General features: G+C 47.2%; 1 pseudogene; it reads right to left on the reverse strand.

Moving 5' to 3' along the window:
* Positions 1 to 10,320: 10,320 nt before the first annotated feature.
* Positions 10,321 to 11,301, reverse strand: LOC123250310 (annotated as a pseudogene).
* Positions 11,302 to 11,814: the final 513 nt, after the last annotated feature.

Raw genomic sequence — 11,814 nt, forward strand, 5'->3', positions numbered from 1 at the left:
TAGTTTACCACAATTGAAGTTTGGATCTTGAGCTTTGAAATATCACTCCAAACTTTCTGGATTTCCTTCAGAATCTGGGATAAAGAAATTTATCTGTAAAATATTGTTATTCAAGTATTTATAGATGCCATATTAATGTGAGCTTTGCAAAAGGAAATTCTGTAACAGAAACATCCCTTGTCAACTCTACAAACAACTTAGAAATCAAACTTCCCAAAAGGATCAATTCCTGTCAGAGGATGATTTCTGGAGATGAAGTCTGTTGGCGAAGATACCCAAATGTTAAGGTTTAAAATCAGTTTCTATTGTACCAAATTTTCTCTCTTTATATCTGGTGTTCTAGTTTTTGCCCCAGTCCTAGGTTCTATGCTCCCCCTTGTGACCTGTGTTGGCCAGTCCAGGGAAACAGTCAAGTCTCCAAACCTTCAAGACCCTGGCATTCACTGAATGCCCACAGTTCCTCCTCCTCTCAGGGATTCTACACCCCTTATCAGCTATGAAGAAGCTACAGTAGGCCCACACAGGTCACAAGGGGGAGCATAGAACCACAATTCTAAGCCCCCTTCTCCTTCTATTCCTCCTCCTAACTAGAGGCCCCTGCATGATTAACTGGCTGGTTGGTTTCGTGAAGGATGGCTTTAATGCTGTCCAACTTATGGTCCTGAGGCTACAACATCAAATGATTTTCCCCTTGGAATACGGTGAAACCGGTCCTTGGGAATGATTTCCCAAGGGTCAAAGAGAAAAAGTGGGGAATGTAGAACCCCAAAGTTATGACACAAACTAAGCAACCACAAGCTTAGGGACTCCCTGATCAGGATGGCTCCGAGAAAACCAAAGTTACTAACAGGTCAGGATGTCTTAGAGAAATCCATGGTCACTAACAATAGGGTGGTTCATTAGGCTCCCAAATAGAGCATAAAAACCCTACATGCTTGGGGAAACAGCCCCAAACCACTAACTACAAAGGCTATAGAAGTTCTGCTTCAAGAACTACAGGGTGCCCCTGAGTCTGCTAACACCCGCCACCCCCTACATATATAATCTTTACCCTGACTCTGGCCCCCCAGAACTCTCTTGCTGAGCTCCCCTAGCGGCGCACTAGAAATAAAGACTTCCCTCTGTTTGGATTGCATTGTCTCCGTGTGCTCCTTGGGTGGTTGTCCATCTCGGACCCTAACAGAAACAATCTCTTCGCCAACTCTGGACGTTCAAACTTTCCCATCTTACTTATTTCCGTGGGCCTTCAGATAGTTCTCATTTACTTCCACCAATTCCGTCAGAGTTGTCGAACGTTTTCTGGCTGTAGCTTCTTCAGGTTTTTACTGGCAGGAAAGGCCAAATCTTCTCATTTGAAGACTGGACTGCAGAGTCTGAAATCTCCCCAGTTGGCAATCCCAGGATAGCTCAGTTTAGCTTTTCCCGGAGAATTTTGAGCAATCCTCCCGTTTGAAGGCAAAACCTACTCCATGTAGCTTCTGGAATGGCTGAGGCGCCCTAAGCTTGAGTGCGGCCCGCGGCCGCCTCCTTTTCCAGGGCGTGAAAGAGCTCCCGGTTCTCTTTTCCAGGCCCCGAGGCTGATGTCCTTCCGCTCCCTCCAGGGCTGCTTCTCTCCCAAGAGCTCTTTGGGCAGCCCAGCTTTGAGGGCTCTTCCGTGCTGCCACGCCAAGGCCTTGGAGGCGCTGCTTTTCGGGCCGCTCATTGGAGGCTGCCTTCTGTGGGAACCAGGTTCGAGACTCGGCCGAAGCTCCTTTCCAAGGCGGTCAGCGCGGCTGCTCACGCAGCCTCGCTTTGCGCAGGCGCGGGCCCACGTGCTCCTTGCGGCACGCAAAGCCGGAAAGCGGAGCCGCCATGGCGGAGCGGGGCGGGGCTCTCTCCCAGAGCTTCCTCCTGGGCCAGAGCTGAGAAGGGGGCCTCGGCGGGCCTAGGGACGGAGCGAGAGGGAGCTGGGGCCAGCGCGGTTTCCTGCTCATCCCGGGAGGATGGAAGGTTCGCTAGCTAAAGTGCGGCCCCTCCCCAGCGGAGGTCTCCCCACCCTCCGGAGCCTGGCCACGCCCTGCGGGGACCTCGGGGAGAATATTTTTGCACCCCCCTCCCGGCCCCCCAAACTGTTTTATGGCCAAAAACCACCTTTGAACTCGGGAGCCCAGGAGGCCCCCCCCCCCGCTTGTCTCGCTGACCCGCCGTGGTGCATCTTGGGTGATTAGTTTACCTGTCCGCGGGATGGAGTCGTCCGCCTGAACGATCACCGGGAGGTAAGAGGCAAAACGTGGGTTAGGGCAGGCCTCGCGCAGCGGGAGATGGGACGGGGAATGGGAGAGGCCTGGAGCTGCCCGAGCTGAGAGCCCCAGGCAGCGGGGATGGAGGCTGGGGAGCTCTGACAGGCCTTTTGGGGAGCGGCCGACTCCTGCCTTGCCACCTTGGCGCTAATTCGCGAACAAAGCCAGATCAGGGCCAAGCTAGGAACCCGTCCAGGTGCTCTGGTGGGGGGGCGGGAAGCGGGGGCTTGCCAGGTCTGGATGGGGTCGGGAAAGGCCCCGGAGGAGAAGCGCCGGGCCTGAACGTCAGTCACTGTGACTCAGTGTATCCATCAGGATCTCTCAGGCCTTCCTGCAGGGGAAAGTGGCTGTGGCTGCCCCGTCCCTTTCAGCCAGGGTGCCCAGGAGGCCCAGAACAGGCTAGAATTGAACTCGGCCCAAAGGATCCCAGTCCTGACTCCCTCCGCCGCCCCCCCCCCCAGACTCCTGGGACCCAGGCTTCTTTCCGAGCCCCCCCAGCAGAATCCCTGGCGTGAGTCGCTCCCCGGCCTCCCTCCCCTGGAAGCGTGTTCAGCCCTGCTCCCACCGGCCCACCTCCCCATCTCTTCTGGGGACCTTGCGGAAGTTCCCATCCTTCTGCCCTGATGACCGCCTAGTCCTCTGTTTGGCTCGGCCAAAGCGAGTTCTGGTCAGGCCAAATGGGAAATCGTGAGCCAAGAGAAGGCGGCACTAGAATGAAGAGGAGTTGAGGACTGCTTCCTGGAGGAGGGGAGATTGTAGTTTGCACTTTAGGGAAGCCAGGGAGGCCAGCAGTCTGAACTGGGTGGGTGGGTGGGTGGGAAAGCCCAAAATGCCCAGCCAAGAGATGCAGTCAGCCATTGGGGCCCGACAGGGGGAGGAGGAGGAGGAGGAGGAGGGCAGCCCGGAGTATCAGCTGTGCTATCGGGCTTTGCAAAGCCAAAGTGCTCCGGAAATGCTAGCCGGCCTTGGAGGTAGTGACTTCCTGCCCTCTTGGCTCCCCACTGGGACCTTCTGCCTTTGAACCCAGAGCCCAGTCTGGCCCATTGTAAGAGCTCCCTCCAAGCTGCTTGCTTCCTGGCTGGAGCCCTGCCACTTCCCCCATGCTCTGGCCCTGGAGCCTTGGGAGGGACCTCCGGCACCCTAGAACCCAAATCCAAGAGAAGCTCCAGTAGGAACAAGGAAGGAGTCATCCAGGTTGGACTTGAGGACCTCCAAGGATGGGAGAGCTCCCCCTCCCCCCTGGATTAGAGGGGTTTGGGTTTGGTTCAGTCTAGAAATGAACCCTGAATTGGCCTCTGGGGAACATCCAGGCACTCTTCCTGGTTTCCTGTGTGAGGACCAAGCAAACAAGGTCTCCCTTCACAGACCGGATTCTCTCAGTGGAGTTTAAAAGCCCAACCAGATGACCCCACTCTGTGGTCCTCAGACCCCTCAGCACCCTCCCACCAGTTTCCCTCTCCAGCTCCTGCTTCCACCATCTTATATATTTTCACCACATACGGTTGGTGGTGACTCCCCTCACCCTAACCTCTCAGTAATCGCTGTGGGAGAGCACATCAGACTTAAATGAGCCGAGTGGTCCCGGAGATGAAGGGAAACCGAGTCCAGCCACCCTGGGGCTGCAGGGCCAGAGGGCAGACAGGCTTCCCAGTTTTCCTAGGAGCTCTCTGCTCCTCCCACCTCCCAGGCTTTCCTTCCCTCAGGCTGTTGTCCAGCTTTATCTTGGCAGTCTGGGGGAGGATGAGGGGCTCTCACTTGCCCACCCTGGTAGCCCAAAGGGAATCCAAATCCTGGGGTGGAGTTTAGAGTTTTGGGAGGAGTCTAGGGAAAGGGAGGGGGTCATTCCAGGGGCTGAGGGAGGGCAGGGCTTGGGGAGAAGAGCAGGCCGGGGCTATGAAGTCCTGGTCCGTCCTGTGACTGGAGGATGGGGCTGGGCAGGGTGGGGCTCTCTTGGGACTTAAGAGGACCCTCCCAGAGTGGAATCTGGAACTCTTCATCTCCTGGGACTGAGATCTCTGTCTCTGCAGGGGTCCAGGGAGGCCTGAGGCAGGAACTCTGCACAGCTCCTGCCCTGGTTGGCTGCCCTTGCCATGGGACTTGTTAACCCTCGCAGTGATGGGCAAACTTCCCCCATATTCTTGGGCTAGTTTGTTGCTTTTATCTACAAGTCTGGGAGAGAGCGAGGAAGCAGTGCTTGCTAGTCAGGGGCCTCAGGGTTCAGTTACCTCTCTGAGGATGTCGAAAGGACATTCTTGTAGTATATTTTCTTGTTCTCTCCTTGAATTCATCTCCCTTCACTCTTCCTCAAACTTAGCCGAGTGCTTCTGAGCATCAGACTGGGATGGGAGGAAGGGAATCGTGTATATACTAGAGATCTTTGCTTCATGCTTTGGTGCCTTAGGGCTGGCCTGTGGGCTGAGAGCTCTGGAAGCTGTTGATTCTGTCTCCTCCAGAGAACTACTTTGCCCTGGCTCAAGGGGCCTCACACAGGCTTGTTGGGCATGGGGCTCTCTGCTGTTGACTTCAGTAGGATCTCAGGGTCTCTAAGTTGTCCTGTGCTTAGGCTCAGAACCCAGTGCACTAGATTGACTGGTTTGGGGGAGGGGGTTGGGGTATGGCCTGCACTCCTCTGTCATTTTTTTTATCTTGTTTTTCCTATGATTTCGGTTAGAGTACTCTCTAGACATGGTGATGCATGATGGTAAGCAGGAGGCCAGGGGATGGATTGTCTTAAAATGCTCTTATTCTGGTCCTGCTGGCCACTCCCTCTCCTAGTCAGTAAGAAAGCAGGAAATGAGATTACAAAGAGGAACTTGGAAGCTACCTACAAATCGTGCTAAAGATCATAGCATAATTTACAAATCATATCACATATCTGTTACAAATCACATTCTAGTAATGTGTGCCAAATTGGGAGAAACCATTCAGGTAGTACTGGTCAAGGTCTATGATCCTTCTGGTCTGTAAATCCCAGATCCAGTCCAGTCCAATCAGCTCCAGAGCTGGAACGCCAAAATGGGATAATGACTCTGAAATTTTACCAGTAAGTTGGAGATGATTTAGATATGATTTGGGAACATCTCAAGGTGGCACAGAGAGGCCCTGGTCTGTTTTTCTCCCTCTCCCCCTCCGAAAAAAAGAATAAAAATGACACCCAAACTCCTGCCCCCAGTCCTCTCTCATCTCCTTGGGGTCTAGGCTTCCTAGTAATTCCAACTCTAGTCCATAGTTCTGTGATATTCACTTCTTGCCCCTTCCTCTATTCAGTCTCCCTTCATTTTCACATTCCCCCAACTAAGAGGCACACCTCTACCTCTCCATCCCTTTCCAGTTTTCCCTGCTTGTCTCTGGGTCTTATTAAAATGATTGCTGTCCCCTTCTGAATACCAATCCTGATCTTTCCTTCTGAGTACCCGAAGAATTAGGGAGGCCCATCCCCACTTCATAATTTCAGAAATTATGAATTCACAGGTGGCCTGTGATGGAGGCAGTATCACCAAACCTCTAACCAAGAGTTGAGGTAGGGATAGGGGACACCCAAGCTGGTATGGGGATGTGTGAAGGGAAAGTGTGACTCATTAGTAAAATGAATGTGTATGGATAGGCAGTAGCTAGTTCTAAGAGAGCCATGTTCCTGATTGCCACAGAAGATGCTCACCACAAGGTAAGAAGGGGAGCCAACACAAGTCTGGTGCCTTCTGACCTCCTGGCCCGCTTACTTGGGAACTGCACCTGAGGAGTTGGTTTCCAAAAGGCAGAGTGATCTCAGCCCCTTAAGGTCCTGCTTACAGTCAGTCCACTCTGGGTGGGTCTTCCCAGACCTAAGAGCCCCACTTTGTCCAGCCCCTGAAGGCCCAAGATGGGTCCTTTCCTCCAGTGGCATTCTGGGTCAAGACCTCAAGATTCTGTCTATTTCTACTTGCCAAGCCCTGTCCTTCATCATGGGTAATTCCCAATCCCCTTTCCAGATTTTCTTTACTTTACTCTGAAGGCTGATAGCAGGCAGTGATGGGTAACAGGAATGAGACCCTCAGACTGAAATCTGCCATTTCTCATTAGTGTAAAAGAGAATTCTTTGTTCTCTTTGTTTATTCTGAGTTTCCAGCTTGGGAAAGGGAATCCTTTATTCCCTTTGTCTATTTTGAGTTAACACTTTGGTTAACAATAACTTAAGTACCCCTACTTAGTTCCTGACCCCCCCCCCCATTGTGAAGATAGGATTAATTTTCCTTTGTCTACTTTTGAATTGAATCAACAAAAGCTTGAAGGGCCCTACTTAGCATTAGGTGGAGGAGCTCTCCACCCTTTCAACTCAGTCAGCCAGGAAATGAGAATTCACACCTCAGACAGCCAGGAATCAGTGAACTCTTTTGATGAGTATTCACCTTTCCAAAAGGTGAGAAGTGGTTCCCACAGACACTGCCCCAGGCAGTGCTGTGCAATTTGAAAGCTGTGATTGGCCCTTGTGAAAAGGGGAAGGGACAAGAAGTCACTATAAAAGCCCCTGAATTTCTGGGGCTGAGGATGTCAACTTTAAGAAGGAAGCCAGCTTTAAGAATAAGGTTGGTTCAAGGAAGAAAATCAGCTTCAGGAGTCACTTTCAGCTCTGATCATCGTCTTGATCTGCCTCTTGGAATTTGGGTGTGTGAATAAGCTGGCTTTCCTTTCCTGATTTCTGGAGAGAGTTTAATTCTGGTTGAGGGTCAAAAAGTCCTGGCTGACTCGAACACCGGAGCAATATTTAGCAATATCTTTTGTATTTCTCTACTTTCACTCTTTCCACCTCTTTGTAAATAAAGGCTATTAAGTCATTTTGACTTTGAGCAATAATACTTTAGATTGGCAACCATCATATTATTTATAACTTTATATATTTTAGTCAAACCATTAAAATTTAATTGATACACTTGTTAGCACTGGTTAAACATCACCTGCAAAAACTGTAGTTTCTGCATTAGTCTTTAAGGGTTAAATTGGGCTTTTGCTTAAATAAGAGTTATAAATTCAATGTTGTGGTTGTTGAATTCAAAATATTATCCCTAAGCCAGAAAAAACTGTTTGCAGCTTTTATTTATAACGAGGAAGAGAAAGAGTTGAAGTATGAAATGTAGGAGGGAAAGACATAAGGAGTTGCCTAGCCTACCCTACCCTAAGTGCTGATCCAATGAAATTCAGCTCGAGACAAAATTCTAATCTCCATGTGGATCTGTGTCACTCAACAGTAAGCCGATGCAGGATCTAAGCAAAAAAAGTCTCCCCACATAACTCACACTGAAGGGAGTGTCCCACCAAAGCACCAATTAGCAGAGAGGGTCTTCTCACAGAGCCACCAAGCCAGGAATCTCTCCAAGCCAGAAGTCCCAAGGACAGGAAATTCTGGACTTTTTATAGTCCTTTTCCCATGTGACTTCCTGTTCCTTCCCCTCTTCACAGGGGCCAATCACAGCTTTCACATTGCCTAGCATTGCCTGGGGGGGGGGGGCGGGCAGTGTCTGTGGGATCTACCTCTTCTGAGGGTATAAACTCTTACCAAAGGATTCACAAGTTTGAGTTAAAAGGGTGGAGCTAATTAAGTGGCCTATGAATTCTTACTTGATGGCTAACAGTGTTAAAGTAGGGGGTTCTTGATAAATTAACTCAAAATAGAGAATAAAGAATTCTCTTTCACAAGCCAAACATGAATTGTAGATTGATCAAACCCCATTATAAGTACTGGATCTGTAATATTCTATACTGGGCATCAGCTTTGTGCCTGATCAGTTTTATTAAATACTGATATTCTTAGAATTGTAAGATAATTAATTACCTCTAGTGGTCCTCCATTGTACCACATCCCCCACCCTATGTTCTTATTCCAAAAGGGCAGGGAGACTTCTCTCTCATTGACAAAAGATCACAAGGTGGACAATGGAGGAACGTGGAACCTGTGCACTGGAGGAATCCCCCAAATCTGCACAGGCTACTTATCCTCTAACACCAAATTACAAAACATAGCTCCACTTGAATTCGGCCATGCCCACTTTCCAGTGTTATTGGGAAAGGTGAAGATTCTTCTTGAATGGGAGAGGAAAAGCTCCCCAACTCTAATAAATGGACCAACCACAACTCCTCCTCTTTACTCTTGTCTCTGGTCCAGTGATACTGGCCTCCTGGTGATTCTTGGTCAAGAATCTTCTTGGACAAGAATCTTGGTCTCCATCTTCTAACTCTACCTTTCCCTTAGTTGTCTCCACTGCTTGGAATATGCCCTCCATGCTCACCTCAACCTCTTGGATTCAGTCTTCTCATGTCACATCTCACTTTCTGAGAAGCTTCTCCTGGTCCCTAAAACTCCTAGAGCTTTCCTTCTGAGAGTCCTAGACCAGTTTCTTCCTTAGGCCTCCAAATTCTGCCCCAGGACTTGGAATTCTACCTTGGTTGCTATCCATCAATATGGTCATCTCTGGAGCTCCACTTTCCCCATCTCTTCAACATCTGCCTCTTTCCCTCCTTCATCTCTAGGACTCAGACCCTCCTTCTTCTTCAGAGCAGGAAGACTGCCATAAAAACCTGAGCAATAGTTTAACTGAAAGTAGAGATCCCTATCATTTGAGGTGCTGACGGCAAGTGTCTCTTGAGAAAAGATTCTGTAGGGACTTATAACTGTGAATCTAGATTTGATGGGACTGTCTTAAATAAATTATAATGTGGTAGCACTTAAATTCACCTAACTTAAGTGAATCAGGATAATATTACATTTGACCTTGTAGAATAGCACAAACCTTAATGCAAAATATCCTTAAAATTCGATATGTGTTAGGTTTAGAAATTGTATAAATAAGTATAATTGTATCAGTTATGTTGTTCTGGTCTTCTGAGTGCAATCAGTCCAGAGTGTTAAGCTGATAGATGCATGGTGATTTTTGGAAATGCATTCAACTAAATAGAAGTTATTTGACTGTCAATTTTATTTCATATTTTAAATCCATAATATCATTTGCTAACTTTTAATTTTTCCTTTATAGGGATTTTTGGGAAAACATTGTATGTGAAATGTTAATATAAAGTGATTTCTCCAGACAGCATTGGTGAAATATTGGCACACATGTAGAGCTGGCACTCAGGGAGCTGCTTCATTCCCCTTCTTCCCAGCATTGAGGGACATGTTTTGCATGCCCTACCCTCTGTCCCACTGCCTAAAGTGAGCCCTTCCTCCTTCCCCTCTTTGGGGTAATGTGGGGTAGGGGGAGAGCTCACAGGCAGCTTTAAATTTCAGTCTGGCCATGCTAACTTGAAAACCTTCACCAATGCTGCTATATCGAAATGACATTATTCCCTTACTAAATAACCTCCTCTTTAGATCTAGATGCCATGAAATGATGAATTAAGGTATTTGAGCATGATTAGAGTGTTTAAAAACTCAAGTATTTAATTGAATATACTGTTTTAAAGCAAATGACAACTTGTTACCCCTTTTAACCTTGGTTAAACTGGTTTTGTTTTGAATTTAATAGAGTAAAAATTATCTGTTACATCTCATGTTATCTATTTCTTACTCATAAATTCTTCCCTTATCAACTAATTGGTCTGAAAAGTAAACTATTCCATGCTTCTTTATCTGCTTATGGTATCACACTTTAGGTCTAAATCATATGCCCATTTGGACCTACTCTTAGAAAAGCTTATGACATACTAGAGTGAACTTTCTGGTTTTGAGCAAGGTGAGAGCTGTGTGTGAATGTCTGGTTTCTCTGATGTACAGCAAGCCTAGAGCACTGTTTGAATGTCTTTCTACATTGCCTATATTCATAAGGTTTCTCACCAGTACAGAGTCTTTGTACAGAAGAAATGGAGCTCTGCATGAATGTCTTTTTTTTTTTTTTTTTTTCGAAAATTTTTTTAAACCCTTGTACTTCGGTGTATTGTCTCATAGGTGGATGATTGGTAAGGGTGGGCAATGGGGGTCAAGTGACTTGCCCAGGGTCACACAGCTGGGAAGTGGCTGAGGCCGGGTTTGAACCTAGGACCTCCTGTCTCTAGGCCTGACTCTCACTCCACTGAGCTACCCAGCTGCCCCCATGAATGTCTTTTCACATTAATTACATTCATGTTTCTGATAAGTGTGGATTCTCTGATGTTGAGCAAGATTGGAGCTCTGACTGAATTTCTTTCCACATTGTTTGCATTCATAAGGTTTCTCACCAGTGTGGATTCTCTGATGCTCAGCAAGATTAAAGCTCCGACTGAATGTCTTTCCACATTGGTTGCATTCATAAGGTTTCTCTCCAGTGTGGATTCTCTGATGTTCAGTAAGACCAGAGCTCCGACTGAATGTCTTTCCACATTGGTTGCATTCATAAAGATCTCGACCAGTGTGGATTCTCTGATGTACAGCAAGATTGGAGCTCTGTCTGAATATCTTTCCGCATTGCTTACATTGATAAGGTTTTTCACCAGTGTGGATTCTCTGGTGTTGAGCAAGATAAGATTTCAGTCTGAATGTCTTTCCACATTGATTGCATTCGTAAGGTTTCTCATCAGTGTGGATTGTCTGATGTCCAGCAAGATGGGATCTCCGTCTGAATGTCTTGCCACATTGCTGGCATTCATAAGGTTTCTCATCAGTGTGGATTCGCTGATGTACAGCAAGATGGGAGCTCCGTCTGAATGCCTTTCCACATTGATTGCATCCATAGGGTTTCTCACTAGTATGGATTCTCTGATGTTGAGCAAGTTTGTAGCTCTGTTTGAATGTCTTTCCACATTGCTTACATTCGTAAGGTCTCTCCCCAGTGTGGATTCTCTGATGTACAACAAGATAGTAGCTCTGACTGAATGTCTTTCCACATTGATTGCATTCATGAGGTTTCTCCCCAGTGTGGATTCTCTGATGTCGAGCAAGATTGGAGCTCCTTATGAATGTTTTTCCACATTGATTGCACTCATAAGGTTTCTCATCAATACGGATTCTCTGATGTCCAGAAAGAGTAGCCCTTTGCATAAAAGTCTTTACACACTGACTACATTTTTCCTCATTGTGCATTCTTTGATGTTCAATAAGGGATGGATGTTGATATTCAACACAGAATTCTTTCCAGGCAAAGTTATAAAGATCCTCACCCATGAATTTTTGTTGGTTTGTTTCTTCCACAGAAAGGTTCATCTCTGTTGGAGTCACCTTCATTTCAGGTCTGATCTCTCCTTCTAAAAAAAAGAAATAGTGAAACATACATGCAAAGTCACATATACACACAAATAACCATATCACCTTTCCTCCACTATCAGAACAAACTGCTTTATGGCCTATCTCCTCAGGTAAGAAGAAAAGTCTTCTAACTTAAATGGGCATGATCAATCATTTGAAAATGCCATTACCTCAAATATATATAAAGGACAATTTAATTACCAAAGAGTCTCCCATAGGATCTCATTGGCTAACAAATCTATGATTTTTGGCCAGGCTAGCATTATTGCATTCCTAACTTAGACCAGGACCTCAGAATGGCTGGCTGAGTGACTTGACCCAAATTCTAGCAGCTGAGACCAAACCTTGTGA

The sequence above is a fragment of the Gracilinanus agilis genome, chromosome 5, assembly GCF_016433145.1.
Source record: "Gracilinanus agilis isolate LMUSP501 chromosome 5, AgileGrace, whole genome shotgun sequence".
NCBI lineage: Eukaryota > Metazoa > Chordata > Mammalia > Didelphimorphia > Didelphidae > Gracilinanus > Gracilinanus agilis.